The sequence below is a fragment of the Lactuca virosa genome, chromosome 7, assembly GCF_052849685.1.
Source record: "Lactuca virosa cultivar CGN04683 chromosome 7, Lactuca_virosa_CGN04683_v6, whole genome shotgun sequence".
Classification (NCBI taxonomy): Eukaryota; Viridiplantae; Streptophyta; class Magnoliopsida; order Asterales; family Asteraceae; genus Lactuca; species Lactuca virosa.
This window is the reverse complement of record NC_136432.1, coordinates 36,827,479-36,844,301: the sequence shown is the minus strand read 5'-3', so window position 1 is coordinate 36,844,301 and position 16,823 is coordinate 36,827,479. Positions and strand designations below refer to the sequence as shown.

The 16,823-nt window shown below is 34.3% G+C and overlaps 1 long non-coding RNA gene across 1 annotated transcript; it reads left to right on the top strand.

The window, feature by feature from the left end:
- The first annotated feature begins 10,177 nt into the window (after positions 1-10,177).
- Positions 10,178-11,331, top strand: LOC145123451 (uncharacterized). Its single transcript, XR_013715144.1, has 2 exons — positions 10,178-10,266; positions 11,031-11,331. It is a non-coding gene; the product is annotated as an uncharacterized LOC145123451 (long non-coding RNA).
- The last annotated feature ends 5,492 nt before the right edge of the window (positions 11,332-16,823 follow it).

The window sequence follows — 16,823 nt, the reverse complement described above, 5'->3', positions numbered from 1 at the left end:
TGGATTGCATGGGTTTGTTGGATGATAGCAAAAAGTAGTACAACCTCAACCCACCCACACTATGTCGACATATGTAACAGATAAACATATAACTAGCAAGTACAAGTACTCATATAGATATACCAATCTAACATATAATCAGCATATCATCATCTTATATACTAGGATACATAATCTAGTAGGCCGACATTAGTGCCTTCGACCCACGAGTACAGTGAGAAGAAACTCACCAGAACCACTCGACAGAATCCCATCAGCTATCTCAACGTTTGAATAGTCAACCGAAGCTTCCTAAAACCAAACTGAAACCATCCCATAGTTAAATACGCAATCTACCCAAGTTTGACCAAAAGTAAACCAGTTAAAAAGTCAACGGTCAAAGTCACATCGTGACCAATCTGTGGTCATGTCGTGAGAATGAAACGACAAAACAATTGCTATTCAGGACACTGTCACGTCATAAGACATCCTATGTCACATCGTAACTTCTGGTTAGAAGGCCAACATCTTCATTAAGCGCTAAATCTCTTTAGACCAATGCCAATAACCTCATATCTAGTTCCTAAATAGCTTCATAATGGATAATGTTTCCAACTTTATCCATTAGGATGGCCCGAACAACCAATATCTAGTCTTTAAGTCCAATAGAACCAAGAATGCATCTTTCTCAGCTAAATCCATTAAGTCCAAGTCTCCAACCTTCATATCTAAATCAACATGATGTTTAGATGGATAAATTTTCCAACTTTATCCATAATAATGCCACAATCATTCAAGATCTAAACTTCAATACAACAAAATGGTCTAAAGGACCGAGATAACTTGCATGGCTACAAGGGAAGGCAAAAGATCATAACTTTCCTAGTACAAGAGGTCCAAGAAAACATTCTAAACTGATCAAAAGGTGTTGGAGTCCAGATTTGAAACGTACAATGTTCTTGGGACCTTGGAGAGTAATAAAGTTGCAAACTTTATTCCCAACTCTCACTCAAAACTCATTAAAATGGACCAAAACACCAAATACACTTAGATACAAAGATGAAATGCAATAAAGGTTGGAACTTTATAACTTACAAAATGTCTAGAAGGTAGATGAAAGTTAAGATCTTCTATCGCCAAGCTTCAAGGATCAATATTGAACTGGATTTCGTCCTCGAAATCCGTCTTGGTTAGGATCTTTGAAAACAATGCCAACACATTCCATAAGCTTCCGTTAACCACCTCGAAATCAAGGCATCTTATAAAGAAATCTCAAGAGACTACTCGGAAACCCACAACTACCAACAAACAACACAATAACTTGAAGATACTCAACCGTAACCAATATCTTTCTCTCCCTAACTGAAAAACTAAACTTCCAGTGAAAACCACTCAAATCGGGAACTCAACTACAACCACAAACCAACTCCATCAATATACTCCCTATAACTGGAAACCTATCAGTCTAAGCTTCAGAAACCATACCCTAAGATTGATGATCATCCATTCATCATACCTACCCATAGTTCCCGGACTAGGAACACCACCAAATCATGCATAAAGAGTACTCAAAACATCTTGATCGTGAATTCCACCCGATCCCAAATCCGAAAATTGTGCCAAAAAGAACCTTAAATACACACTTGACTTCCTGAAAAGTCATCACAAATCCACTGCTCCCACGAGCATAATGATGGTAAATCCAAGAATCTAACGTTGCATCCAAATCCCTCATCAGCTCATGTGTACATCCACCTGAAAAATCACTCAATATATTTACAACGGATTTTATGACACGAGATTTCAGAACCGATACCCAACATTGGTAACCAAACTCCTAATAAACAGCCTGCAAGCAACGAGGATCAATATGTAAATATTCAGCAAGAGACTTCTGATGCACCATTAATGCTCCCAACCTACCTTTTACTGACCACATAATCCAAACCAGCTAGTCATTGAGTCACCCGGATCCTAACGATGCACTAACACCTAAACATGCCAGAAGACTAACGATCCGAGACCTAAGAGTCTCAATCAAATGAATAACGAGTCGCACCTATATGAATCATACAACCACTAGTTCACGATACATCATGACACCTTCTAACCACTAAAATGACAAGCTCACAGTACTACGATGATCTTTCCGTCATTCCATCTCTGGCCTAAAAACTTACGACCAACACCTCATGGGCCTAAAGATACTACAACCATCAACCCACCGACTTGCAGGAACCCAATCAACATCCCTCTCAACACAAGCCGAGACCTACCCTTCTAGAACGCATAATTCCTTTCACAACACAGACTGCTACCAACGCAATACCAGACGAAAACATAGTCACACAAAAACATAGAATGAGATGGGTGGTTGCACTCTTGTTCCAATTGATGAGCTAAAAACCAAATAAGAACCATGTCAATAACCCGAGCCAAGTGTTCTCTTGCTGTCATACTTAGTTCAAATACAACTCCCCCTTATGACCATATTTGATGAACTACCACAATACACACCTCCAAGGGAAACACATAACCAACCCTAGATCTACTGCATCCCTTCTTCCTCGCAACCTTACCCAAAGGGTGAGGTACCAGTAGATCTAACCAAAATGACAAACCTCAATCACTAACAGAAACACCCTCATGAACGATCGATACAAGATCCCACACCTCGATTGTAACTGAACAGATCAGACCAATACATAACTAGCTCGAAAAAACTTCAAAACTTATCCATAAATGTTGCTAAAACCCTGGTCGGATCAATCCAAATACCAACCCTATCGACACAACATGCCAAAATTGGATTTTGCATAGATCCAAAGCCACACCTAAAAAACTAACAACACCACCCCGACATTCGAACTCCCAATAACTAAGGATATCCGCCAAACTTGAGCCTGCTATGAACAATACTTCCATAACCAACAATTAAGGGTACCTATACCCAGAAACCAAAATGTACAATGTATAAATTTTGATGGTACGTTGACGCATCCATTGAACTTCAACTGATAAAGCTTGAAACTTTTGAAGAACCTCAACTACTGACGATGAATGAAATGACCAACGATCGAGAATGCATTGACAACTAATCTAATGACCCAATAAAGTACTGAACAAAACCCATGTGAAACTAAACTTATGAAACTCTGAGGCTGATTTACTGATCAAAAAACGCCCAACCTAGACTATGGATAACAATCTATACAACGAGCTGATAAATCCCTCAACAACCGATGCTCAACCTGAGCGACCCAAACATATCTTGACCTATTCATTGGCATTCCCGAAAGGAACCACTGACTACAATGAGCTCCTTGTCCACAACTTCCTTCTGCGAAGTCAACTCATATATTCCTGAGCAAATATTTCTGATAGCAACTTCATCTGTGCCCCCGGCCCGTCTTGACCAAATCTTGAACCAAAGTCTCATATACTCGAAACGTAGATCCCTATGACCCATTATTTTGAAACCATAAACTTGAATAGATCGGTTATTCCTCCAAGTAGAAAACCCAGTTCTCCCCCACTTAGGGTTCAAACTACCACCCACTGACAATGCAAACAGGTCAAAACTCAAATCGGCTCAACCAGATACATAACATCCCTGACCCTTGGGATGTTTAACACAATGCAAGATGATATTCCAGATAAAGACCAAGTAAACTCATAGAAATTCTGAATCTCATATGGAGACCTCGAAAACTCCCCAATCATAACCGCTTCTAACATCAAAAATCCCATGCAGATGCACAAGCAAAAATCTTGTCCATTCATAACACTGATTCTCTATCTAAAAACAAATAGACTACTACACACCTTGTCTGCAAATCCCTAACCATCAATTCATCGCGATAATCGTTCATAAATATAAGAGGCATCATTCTCATAGTTGGGATACATTATAGACAACAAAAGTTGTCATTCCCGATTCACTTCCCTGATCACCTAAAACAATCAACTAGCACCTGACCTTACTATATTCAAAGTAAGCAGAACCTTGATCTCATCTCAAGGCAACCATACCGCAAGGATCCACTTGTGCATTCCCACACTGCCATACTTGCTGCCAAAAAATGCAACTATCTAGCCCCATTCTCGGTCAACATCCTAACTCTTAAAATCACATGTTTTCTCTTTCTTTCCTCCAAACATGGAAATCTGGAAGAGCATAACCCATGTCGTGGATAGTGACATCCCATTCCATCTTCCAATCACTCAGCCTCCGAATGCAATCCCCGAGCCGATCATCACAATCGCTTCCTTCTTGAGTCTCGCGAATCAAATGACACTACCTCGAGCAAGGCCCTCGAGACCTAAAATCAACTAACTCACCTAGGTCTGCACCATTCAAACCCAAAATTATATGGCCACTAAGGCCCAAACAATCACCAAACCCATCCTCATCCTGAACAACCATAACCGATAAACCGAATAAGGTGGAAGCACATTGTAACGAACCATGGTATGAAACCATGCTATCTACCCTCAACTAGCTCGTTATAATCCTCGTGACTTCCTTTGATTCGAGTATGGATCATGTGCTTCCAGTAGTATGGGCCCAATACTACCTTCCACACCTATCCATACTTTTCTCAAGAATCATCACGAGTCCTCTAAGTCACCTACTCATAATAATACTCCCAATACCCGGTAAACAATGTAACACCCGCACTAAAGCACTTCCCAGACTCTCCTAGTATCCCCACCTCACCCTGTCATCAACTGTTGAAAACCCCCTATTAATGTCAACTAACCACTTCATGAATACAATTACATGCAACAAAACTTAAATAATTTTTCGACTAAAAGACCCAACCCTACAACGGTTAGAATCGGACGAGAGCTGCGCAATAGGGCCGAATCAATCATTCTAAAATTATTTAACCTGTGCAACATGTAACTTAACATATTCATTTAATAGTTAACTCACATCAATATGAGTCATACAAAGCACTAGGCCCAAGCATCTAGGATGCACATACATCCTATATCTACTCCTTCAAGAGTGGCTAATCAATCATCATGTTGTCCTGTTATAAACTATACTCACTCGTGGAACTTCCACCAACCCTGAAGCCGCTCGTGCATGCTAATCATACATAACGCTAGATTCCATAGACATTCAAATACTTGATTCTATCCTAAGCCCACAACCATATAAGGAACATGAAATTAGGCTAAATCAAACATTCTCAAGCTATAAAATCTTAGTGATGTACAATTATGATGCATACACTAAGCAACTACAGTAATGATGTCAACTCGACCTAGCATACAAGAAATCTCCTAGGCTATCATACATCATATTTCAGACAATTATATCATACAATTCCTGAAGATCCTTAGCCTACATACTAGCATGAAATGTTACCATATCAACAATACACGAACAAATGTTGTATCTTGGGGAATCACTTTCCTTGGCTCCGACTGATTGTACACACTCAGTGGCGGAGCTAGATGGGGCGTTGGGGGTACTACAGTACCCCCAAAAAATTGTTATATATATATAATATTATTTGTAAACATGTTTCATGTTATTGTACCCCCAACTAAAGAGATTATAACATGTTTTTTAATGCCCGATATTAGATAACTACATATAATATATTGACAATGTTTGTACCCCCATATCAAAATTCCTGGTTCCGCCACTGTACACATTGCATCCTTTTTGTCGGTACTTTTAGAGTTAGATTTTGAAAACTTATCGAAACAGGATTTTGCTTGGTCCATTTATTGTCCGCAATCCTAAAATAAGAAACTTCTCGAACAAGATGTTATATATTCAATGTGTTCCAAGATGGTAGCACTTTTGATCTAGGTTTTCTGGAAAATCGGATGGTTGTTCTTTTGTGTTCTTAGTGCATGAGATCTAGATTTTTTGCTAGCTATGGGCTTTTCTAGTTCAATCTTTGTTCTAATGGATTATTTCTAGGTTTACTTTTGCTGGTAATGGATATCTTATGGGTGAATTTTTATCTGAAGAATATGAAAGAGAAATCAAGATAGTGGTGGTGGATGTTGGTGTAAGGTGGTGGTTTTGAAAGGTTCAAGAACAAAATAATAATAATAATAATAGTAATAATAATAATAATAATAATAATAACTAATAAAAAAACCACATGGACGTTGACGTGGCAGTCAAACTTGCTGATTAGGAAGATAATTTTAGTGACTAGACAAAAACTTACCGGTTTACCCACTCATTTTCTTAAAAATGACCTTTTAAACTCCTAATTATGGACTTAATTCCTCTAAAGTGCAAAAAAGAAAAATATGAGTGATGAAGAAAGTTGGCAGGTTTAAAATGATATTTTCCCAATAAAAAAGGATAACAAACAATATTATGAAAATATGTTATCATGTTATATGTCCATTACAATTCATATATTATGGAAGAATCAAGAAAGTGGACAATGCACAAAAATGAACATCATAACTGTGCAAATAATATAATAACAATACCAATAAAGTTGTAGAAAATTTCGATAAAAAACTTGAAAATAGTTGTATGTCTCTCACATGCATCTTGACAGCATATTCATTCATATGATTTATCCACCTTCAATCTTTTTGTTTGAAACCTTTAATCTAACACCAAACCAACCCTAATTCTCAAAACTCAACCAATAAAATCTACTAATATGATATATATATATATATATATATATATATATATATATATATATATATATATATATATCAATTGGTGTCATTAGTACCATTAATTATCATAAGTTAGAAAACTTTTGAGTGACTTTTATTAATTAGGTAAAAATGAAAACTTATATAGATTTTAAATGAATATGATGCAAGGATATCACATATTTTGAATCATATTCATTTGGATGATCACATTTATAAGATTTATAAAGATAATGATTATATATATATATATATATATATATATATATATATATATATATATATATAACTAGAATGACACTATACTTTATTTGTTTTCTACTTATTTTATGTAGATTTTTCAAATTGTACTTCTTCAATCCTTAATATTTACACCTCACATACGGCTACATAGTTTTTACTGCATTAAATATTAATGAAATTGGAAAATAATTAACATAAAGTTCAAAATATTGAATTTTCGGGTGCTACACATATTTGTTATAGTCGTCTATGTCTGTTATTGTCACTGGCCGACGTATTGATGTGAAAAGTCTTAAGTAGAAGTAAGAGTTTTGTAACAATAAAATACAATCTCATTAGTCACCACTTTATAATACACAATGTTATATATTTCCTATCCTGATTATAAATAAAAGCATTTGTTTTCACTTCTCATGTTCCTACATTTGTTTCTCTCTAGATATGAATGAAACTTCTTTGGTGTTCCATTGATGTAGTGTTTCTTGTGTTCCATTATTACTTAGTAGTAATGTTGACTATTGTTGTGTGTTTCAAAAATAATATTGCAATGACAACAACTTCAAAATACTTTTATATTGACCCAAGTATTAACAATTGTTTGTAGTGATTTCATTTGTGATTTCTTAAGACATACACAAGGGATTTAACAAAAAAAAAGTAATTAACCAAAAGTTTGTGAAGTTTTTGCGAAACTTCAAAACTTGCACTCTATGGGCAGAGTCCACTTGCAAAAACTAGTAATATAGTCCCTCTCTCTGTAACATCTTGAAAATCATGACATAATTTTTCTTTTGTTTTTTGATTGATAACTTGATAATACCTATCTTTTCCATACAACAAAGGTAACCAAGATTTAGCAAAACATCATCAAATCAGAGTAATTCACAGATTGCGGAAACATGTGGTGTGTGCTCTGCAATCATCCCAAGCTCTTCCATTTGAAAACTAGAGTACCTGATACATAAACTGAAAACCGTAAGCACGAAGCTTAGTGAGTTCCCCAAAATACCACATACATACAACCACCGAATATCATGCGACATACATACAGGTGTCATGCCCCCCATGATCTTTACCTGGAATGCCATGGGCTTCCCCCATGGTCTTTAGCTGGAATGCCATGGGTTCCCCCTCATGGTCTGATATTCAAGTGTCATGGGCTCCCCCCATGGTCTTTCATGCAAGTATCACATAGACAACTAGCATTCCACATAAGTCATTACATACTAACTAACAAAACCATTGCATATAAACTATTAAGACCACATATCAAGTAATGGGCCGACATTGGTGCCTTCGACCCATGGATATAGTGAGGAGACTCACCTCGACAGCTGAACCCATGAATAAATCTCTGACCGTTGATCCGCTAGAAACCCTGCACTATCAAACAAATAACACCCAATCAGCAATTAGGTTCCAAACCAAATCCAATAATCCATGCATGGGGTAAAAGGACCATTTTACCCCCTCACCTAGTTGGGTCCAAGATTAAGGCCCAAACTCACCATCATAAAGGCCCACAAACCAATAATCATCTAAAGCCCACTAATGGCCTAATTTTCCAAATTGGTCCCAAACCCTTACATGGGCCTTACCCTAAAGCCCATTAATTTTTCCTAATCCAAAACACATATTCTCAGTTGGCCCAACAAAGCTCCAAGAAACCAAGCCCAATAGTTAGTCCACAAGGTGATGATTCTGGATCCAAAGCGTTCCCACCAAGCAAAACAACTTCAAACTTCTCTTCTTTCCTTCCCAAGGGCAAAAATAAGCATCTAAGCCTCCGAATAGCTCAAGAACACCTCCAAGAGGCTCTAAGAACGATTTAGGGTTTTTGGAGAGTGGACTGACTTAGAAATGAGGGAAAGGGGTTAACATTAAGCTTATATAGTGTACAAATGCAAAAATTAGGGTTTTCTCACTGACCCTCGTACGCCCAACGTACGAGTTCTCACACCCCTATCGCAACTCCGAAGTACGCTAAGCGTACACTCCACTACGCGTGGCGTAACCCTCTTCGCCTTGGTACGCCCCGCGTATTAGGGTTTTCCCCAAACCCTAATTCCTTCTGAAGGCCATAACTTCTTCGATACAACTCCGATGTCGACCAACCTTATATCATGAAAAGGTATCAAGAAGCTCTACACTATTATCAACTCATAGTTGACTTAAAGTTCCCCGAATACATAATCCAATTTCCATAAATCCCCGCTGCCAATTTACCTAAATGCCCCTTGGCACCAAAACCAATACTGAATGCCCGAACCATCTATATTCATCACCCCCGCTCAAAAGGGTAACCATCTGAAACAGGGTGTTACACACACACACACACACTCTCTCTCTCTCTCTCTTTCTCTCTCTCTCTCTCTCTCTCTCTCTCTCTTGTTTTTGTTTTTGTTTTTTTTGTTTTGTTTTGTTTTTGTTTTTTTTTTGTTTTTCTTTTCTTTTGTTTTGTTTTTTTTTTGTATTGAACAAAAAATGCATTAAAAAGAGAAAATATGAATTATAGGACTAAACAAAAAGGATAATTAAAAAAACTTATTAATAAATTAATTTCGTAAAATTAAAAAGATTTCATAAATAGTTTCATAAAAGTACATAGTTATTTCACAATAATTTTGATATTTTCTTTTGTAACGCCAGGTAAAATATTATTAAAACAATAGAAAACACAATTAGTTTTGATGATACAGTTTCTTTGTAGCAATCTCCTTCCATTTTGTTATTTTAACGTATAATAAAAAGGTATAGCCATATATAATAATTTTCAATTTTTGTTTATTATCACATAGATTTCAGTAATTATCCCCTCAAAACCTAAAAGTCAACCACTTTAAGTAAATTTATTTTCCTTGTTACTTTATTTCTAAACAATATTTTTATGATACGTTGAAATTGTGTATATAACGTGTACAAACTAAAATAAATTAATTAAATGAATTGACTAAACATATAAATGAAAAATAATTTCTCTTATTAAAATCTGTAAAAGGATGGGAGTGGTGACCTAAGCAACTTACATAATAGGAGATAACATATACTTACAGGTGCCTATTTTCAGAGTAATATTTTTTAATTTCAGAGCAACTACTCTTCAGTAACATGTACTTTTTTAAGTAAATGTTGTACATTTTCTTGAATTTAGTACTTTCGACTCTCTATATAAGGCCAGCTATATATAAGCATGTTGAAATCCCACACGCAACCTCTGTCATCCAGCCAGCTACCTAACAAACTACACGCCTTCTCAACCCCCCTACCCCATCCCACCCCACCCCACCACACCCTTACCCCACCCCACCCCCACCCGACATCTTCTTCTTTAACCCCTCTCTTTACCCCCCAAACCTTCTTGAATCTCTTCTTCCTCAACTCATACTTGTAAGTCTCTTTCTCTCATTCATGCATCATCATCTTGTATCTATATGTTGTATATCTATGTATATACATATGTGTATTCATATATCTATACATATGCATGTGTGTATGTGTTTACATGTATCTATGTCATATGAATGTGTGTATCTTGAATTTTCATTGTTTTTTTGAGAATAAGATTATGCATGTTGAGAATTTTCTGAAAAATATGATTCTTCATCATCATTCATGTGTTTTAACATTCCTTATAGACACATAGGAATGTAAAGGATGTGTATAAACATACACATATGTTATATATATGTAGGTATATGCTTCTTTTTTCTTGGTTTTATTTAGGGTTTTCTTGAAAATAAATTATCCTTTTGTGGGTGTCTTTTATTCTACTTTATTCTAAAAAAAGTTTTGAAATTTTTTGTGAGTCAGATAAATGCAGTTATTCTTCTCTACTTTTAATGTAAATAAGTCTAATGGAAGGAGAACCGTATTCTAATTTTAATTAGATTGTGAATATGAATACCATATACAATGAGTTTAAGTGATTATATTTGTAAACTTTTTCAAAATTTAGTTTGATATGTATTTTTTAGATAATTTAGTTTAGCCATCTTTATAATCTTTACATCATTTATATCTTTTTATTATTAAAACGACAAAACAAGAGATGAGTTATTACTCCTTTAGAAACATTAATATCTGAATTCATTTGGGTATAAATTATAAAACCAAGAACATGAAATGTCTAATTTTGATTGTATGATTGACAGAGGAGGAAGGGAGGGCTGTCATCTTTGCACGTGTCCCAATAATCTTCTCCATTGATCAAGAGGGAAGATGTGAGGAGGACAAAAATGGAATTATCAAAGATTTTTGCGTATGGTTACTATAACTGGCAATGGATGATCCAATGGCGTGAAGATTTCTCAGTATTTCTTCAGAGGTGAAATTACCATTTTGCCCCGTCATTAGGGGCAACTTATGAGAGAGAGGTGTGGATTGATTAGTACCAATGATTGATTGACTTATTTCATATATATAATAGTAATATATTGGTACCCTTTTGTTTTATTGTGTGCTTTGGTTGGATATTAGGTAGTTCTTTCTTTACATTATGTCCTTTTCGGTCATTTCCTTAAACATACCTTTTCATTTAGATGAATTGTCCAAAACAATAACTTTTTCAAACCATGTTTTTCAGTTTAGAAATCTTGAATTTTAAAATTTTAATTTATGTAGATGAATTGTCCAAAAAAACAACTTTTTCAAACCATGTTTTTCAGTTTAGAAATCTTGAATTTTATTTTTTTATTTTATTTTGTGTTATTATTTATTGAATTGGTATGAAATACGATAGTGGATGAGTGACAAAAAAAATATGATTATTTGAACGCTTTATTCAGTTTTAGATATTTAACTTTGCAGTATTTAATTTTCATCTTCTATACAACAATGTGTTGAAAATACTGGGTTCCACCCCTTTTTGTTCATGAAAAGAATAATTCCATTTGGAGTTTTGGTTGGATGATATATACATCACCCCTTTCATGACTATTGTCATGGATTTTGGTTGATGCATAATAATCCTTTCTTTGTATGAACATTAGGATGAGCTCGTATTGCTGTCAAATAGTTGCTTAGTTTGACCATTAGAATTCTATGCAATTAATTCTCGACTTTATCTTACTATTTAAGAATTCATATATGGAAATCCTACGAAATTATAAGGTACGTAGATAATAAGTCAAGTCTTCTAAAGATGATGATGTATTAATACCATATATTGTTGGAGTTAAGGTAAAAGCTTTACTATACCTTAGACTGCAAGGTGTCGTAAAGTGTTTACCAGCGGTATCCGACGTGGCACATTTCATTGCTGGTGAACACCGGGCCGTGAGATTGTTTTTACCGCCGGTGAAATACCGGCGATGGCTTTCTACCGGGGGTGAATGTTTGAATTTTTGACTGTTTGGGGGAGTTTGGGGAAGGGAACGTTGCCAGACGGTCGACAACGGCTATTTGGGCAATTTTCCTTTTTAATAAAAAACTACTATATATACAATTCATATTTTCAAATTTTAACTACACTATATACTTTCAACAAACATTTTTCATTGAAAATGTCTTCCAACAATTCAAACTCTCCCAATCAAAATACTCCAAACCAAAATGTTAACTATTTCGCACTTTTTGACTACGATCCGTCATCACCACCACCTTATTGGCCATAAATGGATGGTGTTCTTAGCTATTATGCACAACTCCAAATGCCCCCAACAATTTCATTTCCAATCTTAACCCCAAACCCAACCATCTCAAACCTAATTTCCATCCCAACCGCCTTTCATACCTTTAACCGAAATTGTTTATGATTTCGAACATGAAGAACAACAAGAACAACCTCAACAACAAAAGAAAGGGAAGGCGGATCCGAGAAGATGGACACAAAAAGAAGAAGTTGAGTTAGTAAAGGCATGGTTGACATATCCGAAGATGGTGGCATGGGAAAGGGTCAAAATCGTGATCAATTTTGGTTACGTATCACAGAGCGATTTTGTAAGGGAATGGGTCGAATTCCGGATTATCGGACCTCCGACCAATGTAACTCCAAATGGAATCTTATGAACAAACTCGTCACACATTGGAATGAAATTTACACAAACTTTGAAAAACAATGGGCTAGTGGAGAAAGTGAAGCGAGTTTGTTGAAAAAAACACTTGTTACATTCCAAGATGATATGTTAAAGTCTTTTAAGTTTATTCATGTGTGGGGAGTTGTCAAAAGAAGCATTAGGTAGAGGGAACTTGCAACACATGAAGAAATTGCTAATCCTCCAAAAAGAAGCCGAACATCTTCATATTCGAGCTCACAACATGTCTCATCAGATGGTCACGTAGGCGTTAATCTTAATGATGATAACGACAACATCGAAGAAATAAGCCCGCCTCCTCCTCCAATGAGAAGGGACAAAACAAAAGCTCGAGCAAAAGGAAAAGGGAAAGCGACGTCTTCAAATTCGTCAGTCGGAACCGAGTGGTCTGCTACATTGGAAGAAATGATGACACTAATGACACAATTGAATTCTACTTTGGACAGACATATGACTGGCAGAGTATTCGTTGTTAATTGCAAGATGTGAGACAACTCGACCCGAAGATCAAGAGACGGCTAAAGCGGTGAAGCTGTCGATTCGCGGAAAATATAAGCTAAACAACAAATGAAATTTCATGTTATGTTTTTTTCTAGTTTTTATTTTTTATTTATTATTTATTATTATTTTTTTAATTTTTCACTTCATGTTTTTTTTAGGTTTTTAATGTAGTTTTTAATTTCATGTTATTTTTTATTTTTAGGATTTCTAAAATGTAATTTTTAGTTTTATGTTATTTTTAATTTTATTATGGTTTTTAAAAAAGTTCTTATTTTTTATTGAAATTAAAAAACAAAGAAAAATGAAAAAGAAAAAAAAACTCATAGGTAAACCATTACCACACCCTAGTCCGTAGGTATATAAAAAATATGGAAGTTGACGTGACGCCTACATAACATATTTTTACCATTGGTAAAAAAACACCACACCCCTTAATCTTAGATAGAAAAGTTGGAGTTGACATTAGTCTTAGTAATAATTATATTCTATTAATATGTTTCCTAATAATATCCAACAATTCCACCTTAAAGAGATTTACATTATAGAAGTAGGAGAAATTAAATATCCTCCTACCTTTTGATCTTACCAATCCTCCTACCCATTTAAATGATGACATGTGTCATATTAGTATCCTAAAATATCATTAAATGAACATTAAATGTTACACATGTCACGATTTTATTGGATAGGAGGATATGTAGGAACAAAAAATAGGAGAATATTTAATTTCTCTAGAAGTAGTTAACAAGGATTAGCTGCCCCAAATGTGAATTTGAAGGTCAAGTAGAATATGAGTTAAGTTTGGAAAGATTAGAATTCCTTAGAAAAAGTCAAAAAGATAATGTAAAAGATTTGCACGTCTATTATACTTTAGAAGTATGTATAAAAGCTTATGAGTAAAAAAAGTATTATCATTATTAATTATTATCAAGAAGATAAAACTTTACTAAAAAGTATTATCATTATTAATTATTATAAGAAGATAAAACTTTACTTTTGGTATCGGAACAACCTAATTTGGAAATTTCGATCTATTTAGGGTAAATGAGCTTTATATGGGTAATTTTAAATTTTTAGGGGTAAATTGACTTAGGTGCTGACCACCTCTGCAACCCTCTGCAGTAAAAGAGGTGGACCAAACGGTTGCAGACTGTAATAAGAAGTGCGTTTGTTTTTTTAACATCTGCATGCTGCTGCAGATATTAAAAAATTAAAATAAACTGATTTTATAAACCGAAATAGTTTTTAATACCGAAAAATTAATAATGTATGACATTTCAGCAAGAATTTACGATATTTCAACAAAAAATAATGATATTTCAACAAAAAAATAAAGATATTTTAGCAAAAAATAATGATATTTCATCAAGAAATTATCATTATACAATATAAAAAATCGAAAAAAAAAAGAATTCAACAAGAATAAACAAAAAACGAAAAAAAAAGGAAAAATAAGATTTCAGCAACATATAATCAAGATTTCAGCAAGAAAGAAGAAGAAGAAGATGTTGGAAGAGACTGGAAGAGGCAATACAAGTGTTGCGTCAAACAGAACACGCACATATGTTTTTTACTCTGAAGGCTTCCAAAAACAACCAGCTGCGAGATTAAAAGTGTTGCACGTGTGCTGCGCAACACAACAATAAGAGGTTTGAAGAGGTTTTTTTACAAAAAAACAAACAACACTTTAGTTAATCAACCATAAGTTTGTTTGGAATGACAACTCTTCCCATTCCTTGTTGCAGAAATGTAAGAATTTAAAATTTTAAAAAAGTGAAACTTAATGGAAATGATTATGTTAGTTGATTAAAATTAAGTTGGAACATTGAATTCCAATATTGAGTTGGGAACTAGTAAAAATAAGCATTGAACACATAAAAAGTGGTTAGACTTAAGTATGATATGTGAAATTCAAAGTCTGATTAAATTGATAGAATATGACATTTAGGTTTCTTTGTGATTATGGAGACAAAATCATTTTAAGGGAAGATAATTGACAAAATCATTTGAAGGACAGATAATTATAACATACATATTTAGAGAAATTTTTGTATGACCTTTACTTACATGAGATGAAGGACTTAAATGTTATGAAAACCAATAGTTAGACGTTAAATTCTAATTTTCTAAGTTGGAAATACTTATTAAAGTTATTATGGGAAATTTAAGTATTAGGGATCAAGCTTCCCAAATTTGCTAAATATAAGTTTGACATGGTATGGCTTAATTTATAAACAAAAATGTTACGTGTTTGGTTAAGGGAGCTGATTTGTACACAATAATTTTTCTCCATACACAACAATTGATGCTTTAAAATGTTGTATTGTACAACTCTATAATGCATAAATTGTAGTGTATGACAAAAAACTGTTGTGTACGATGGGGTTTATATTGGAAGAATGGAAACTTTGACTAGTTTTTAGACTTAAATGGTGATCACTTTAGACGTAGAGAAAATAGATTTAGGGGTTAATGTGTAAATAAACAAGTATATAAGGTAGTTGCTCTTTTTCTTTCATCCATACGAAAACAATCATGTAATAAGCGTAGAATAGGCGTTTTTTCATGTCCAATGGAGATTTAAAGCTCATTTTTTTAATGAAGATTTAGCTATTGTTTCATCATTTTCTAGATTTGAATGTAGTTTTTTTTAACCGACAAACTAACCTACTCCTAAAACCATCTATGTCTCCTAACAAGACTTGAACCCATGACATCTCATTTATCCGTTAATATTTTCAATTTCATTTCTAGGACTTTGAGTTGTGTCTTCAAATCCTAAATTCAAGCTTGATTGTAGAGTTTAATGAAGTTACAAACTTCTAGGGTGTGTTTGGTTGGGTGGAATGAAATGACAAAGGAATGGAATTGACTAAGTAATTGAATGGATGAGGTAATGGAATGCTTCATTACCTTTCCATTGTCATGTTTGGTTACTTAATGGAATGAAATGACTCATTCATCTATGTTGTTTGATATGTACAAAAAAGAGAAAGTAATGGAATAAAAATAATTTACAATGACAAAAATACCCTTACAACACAAAATTCATAGAATTCAATAAAATTCAACATTATCTATTTGGAAATTATAGTTTCTATTCTAAATGGTTTATATAAATAAGAACTTTTATTTATAATTAAAAAATCTATCTCATAAAATCATATCAAAGTCTAACCAACACTAACAAACTAAAATTATCATACTTTTCATAACCCCCAACTCAGGCTTGAACACTCCAGAAACGAACCCTAAAGAAAAGACAAAACTACCCTTACTCCACCAATCAATTCCAGCTACGTACAACTTCATGGTTCCTGATTCTTTTTGCCTTTCTTGGTCCTCCTTTGATACACGAACAAGGATGGGGGCTTATCATATACACAACATATGTTCATCCCCTTTTTACAA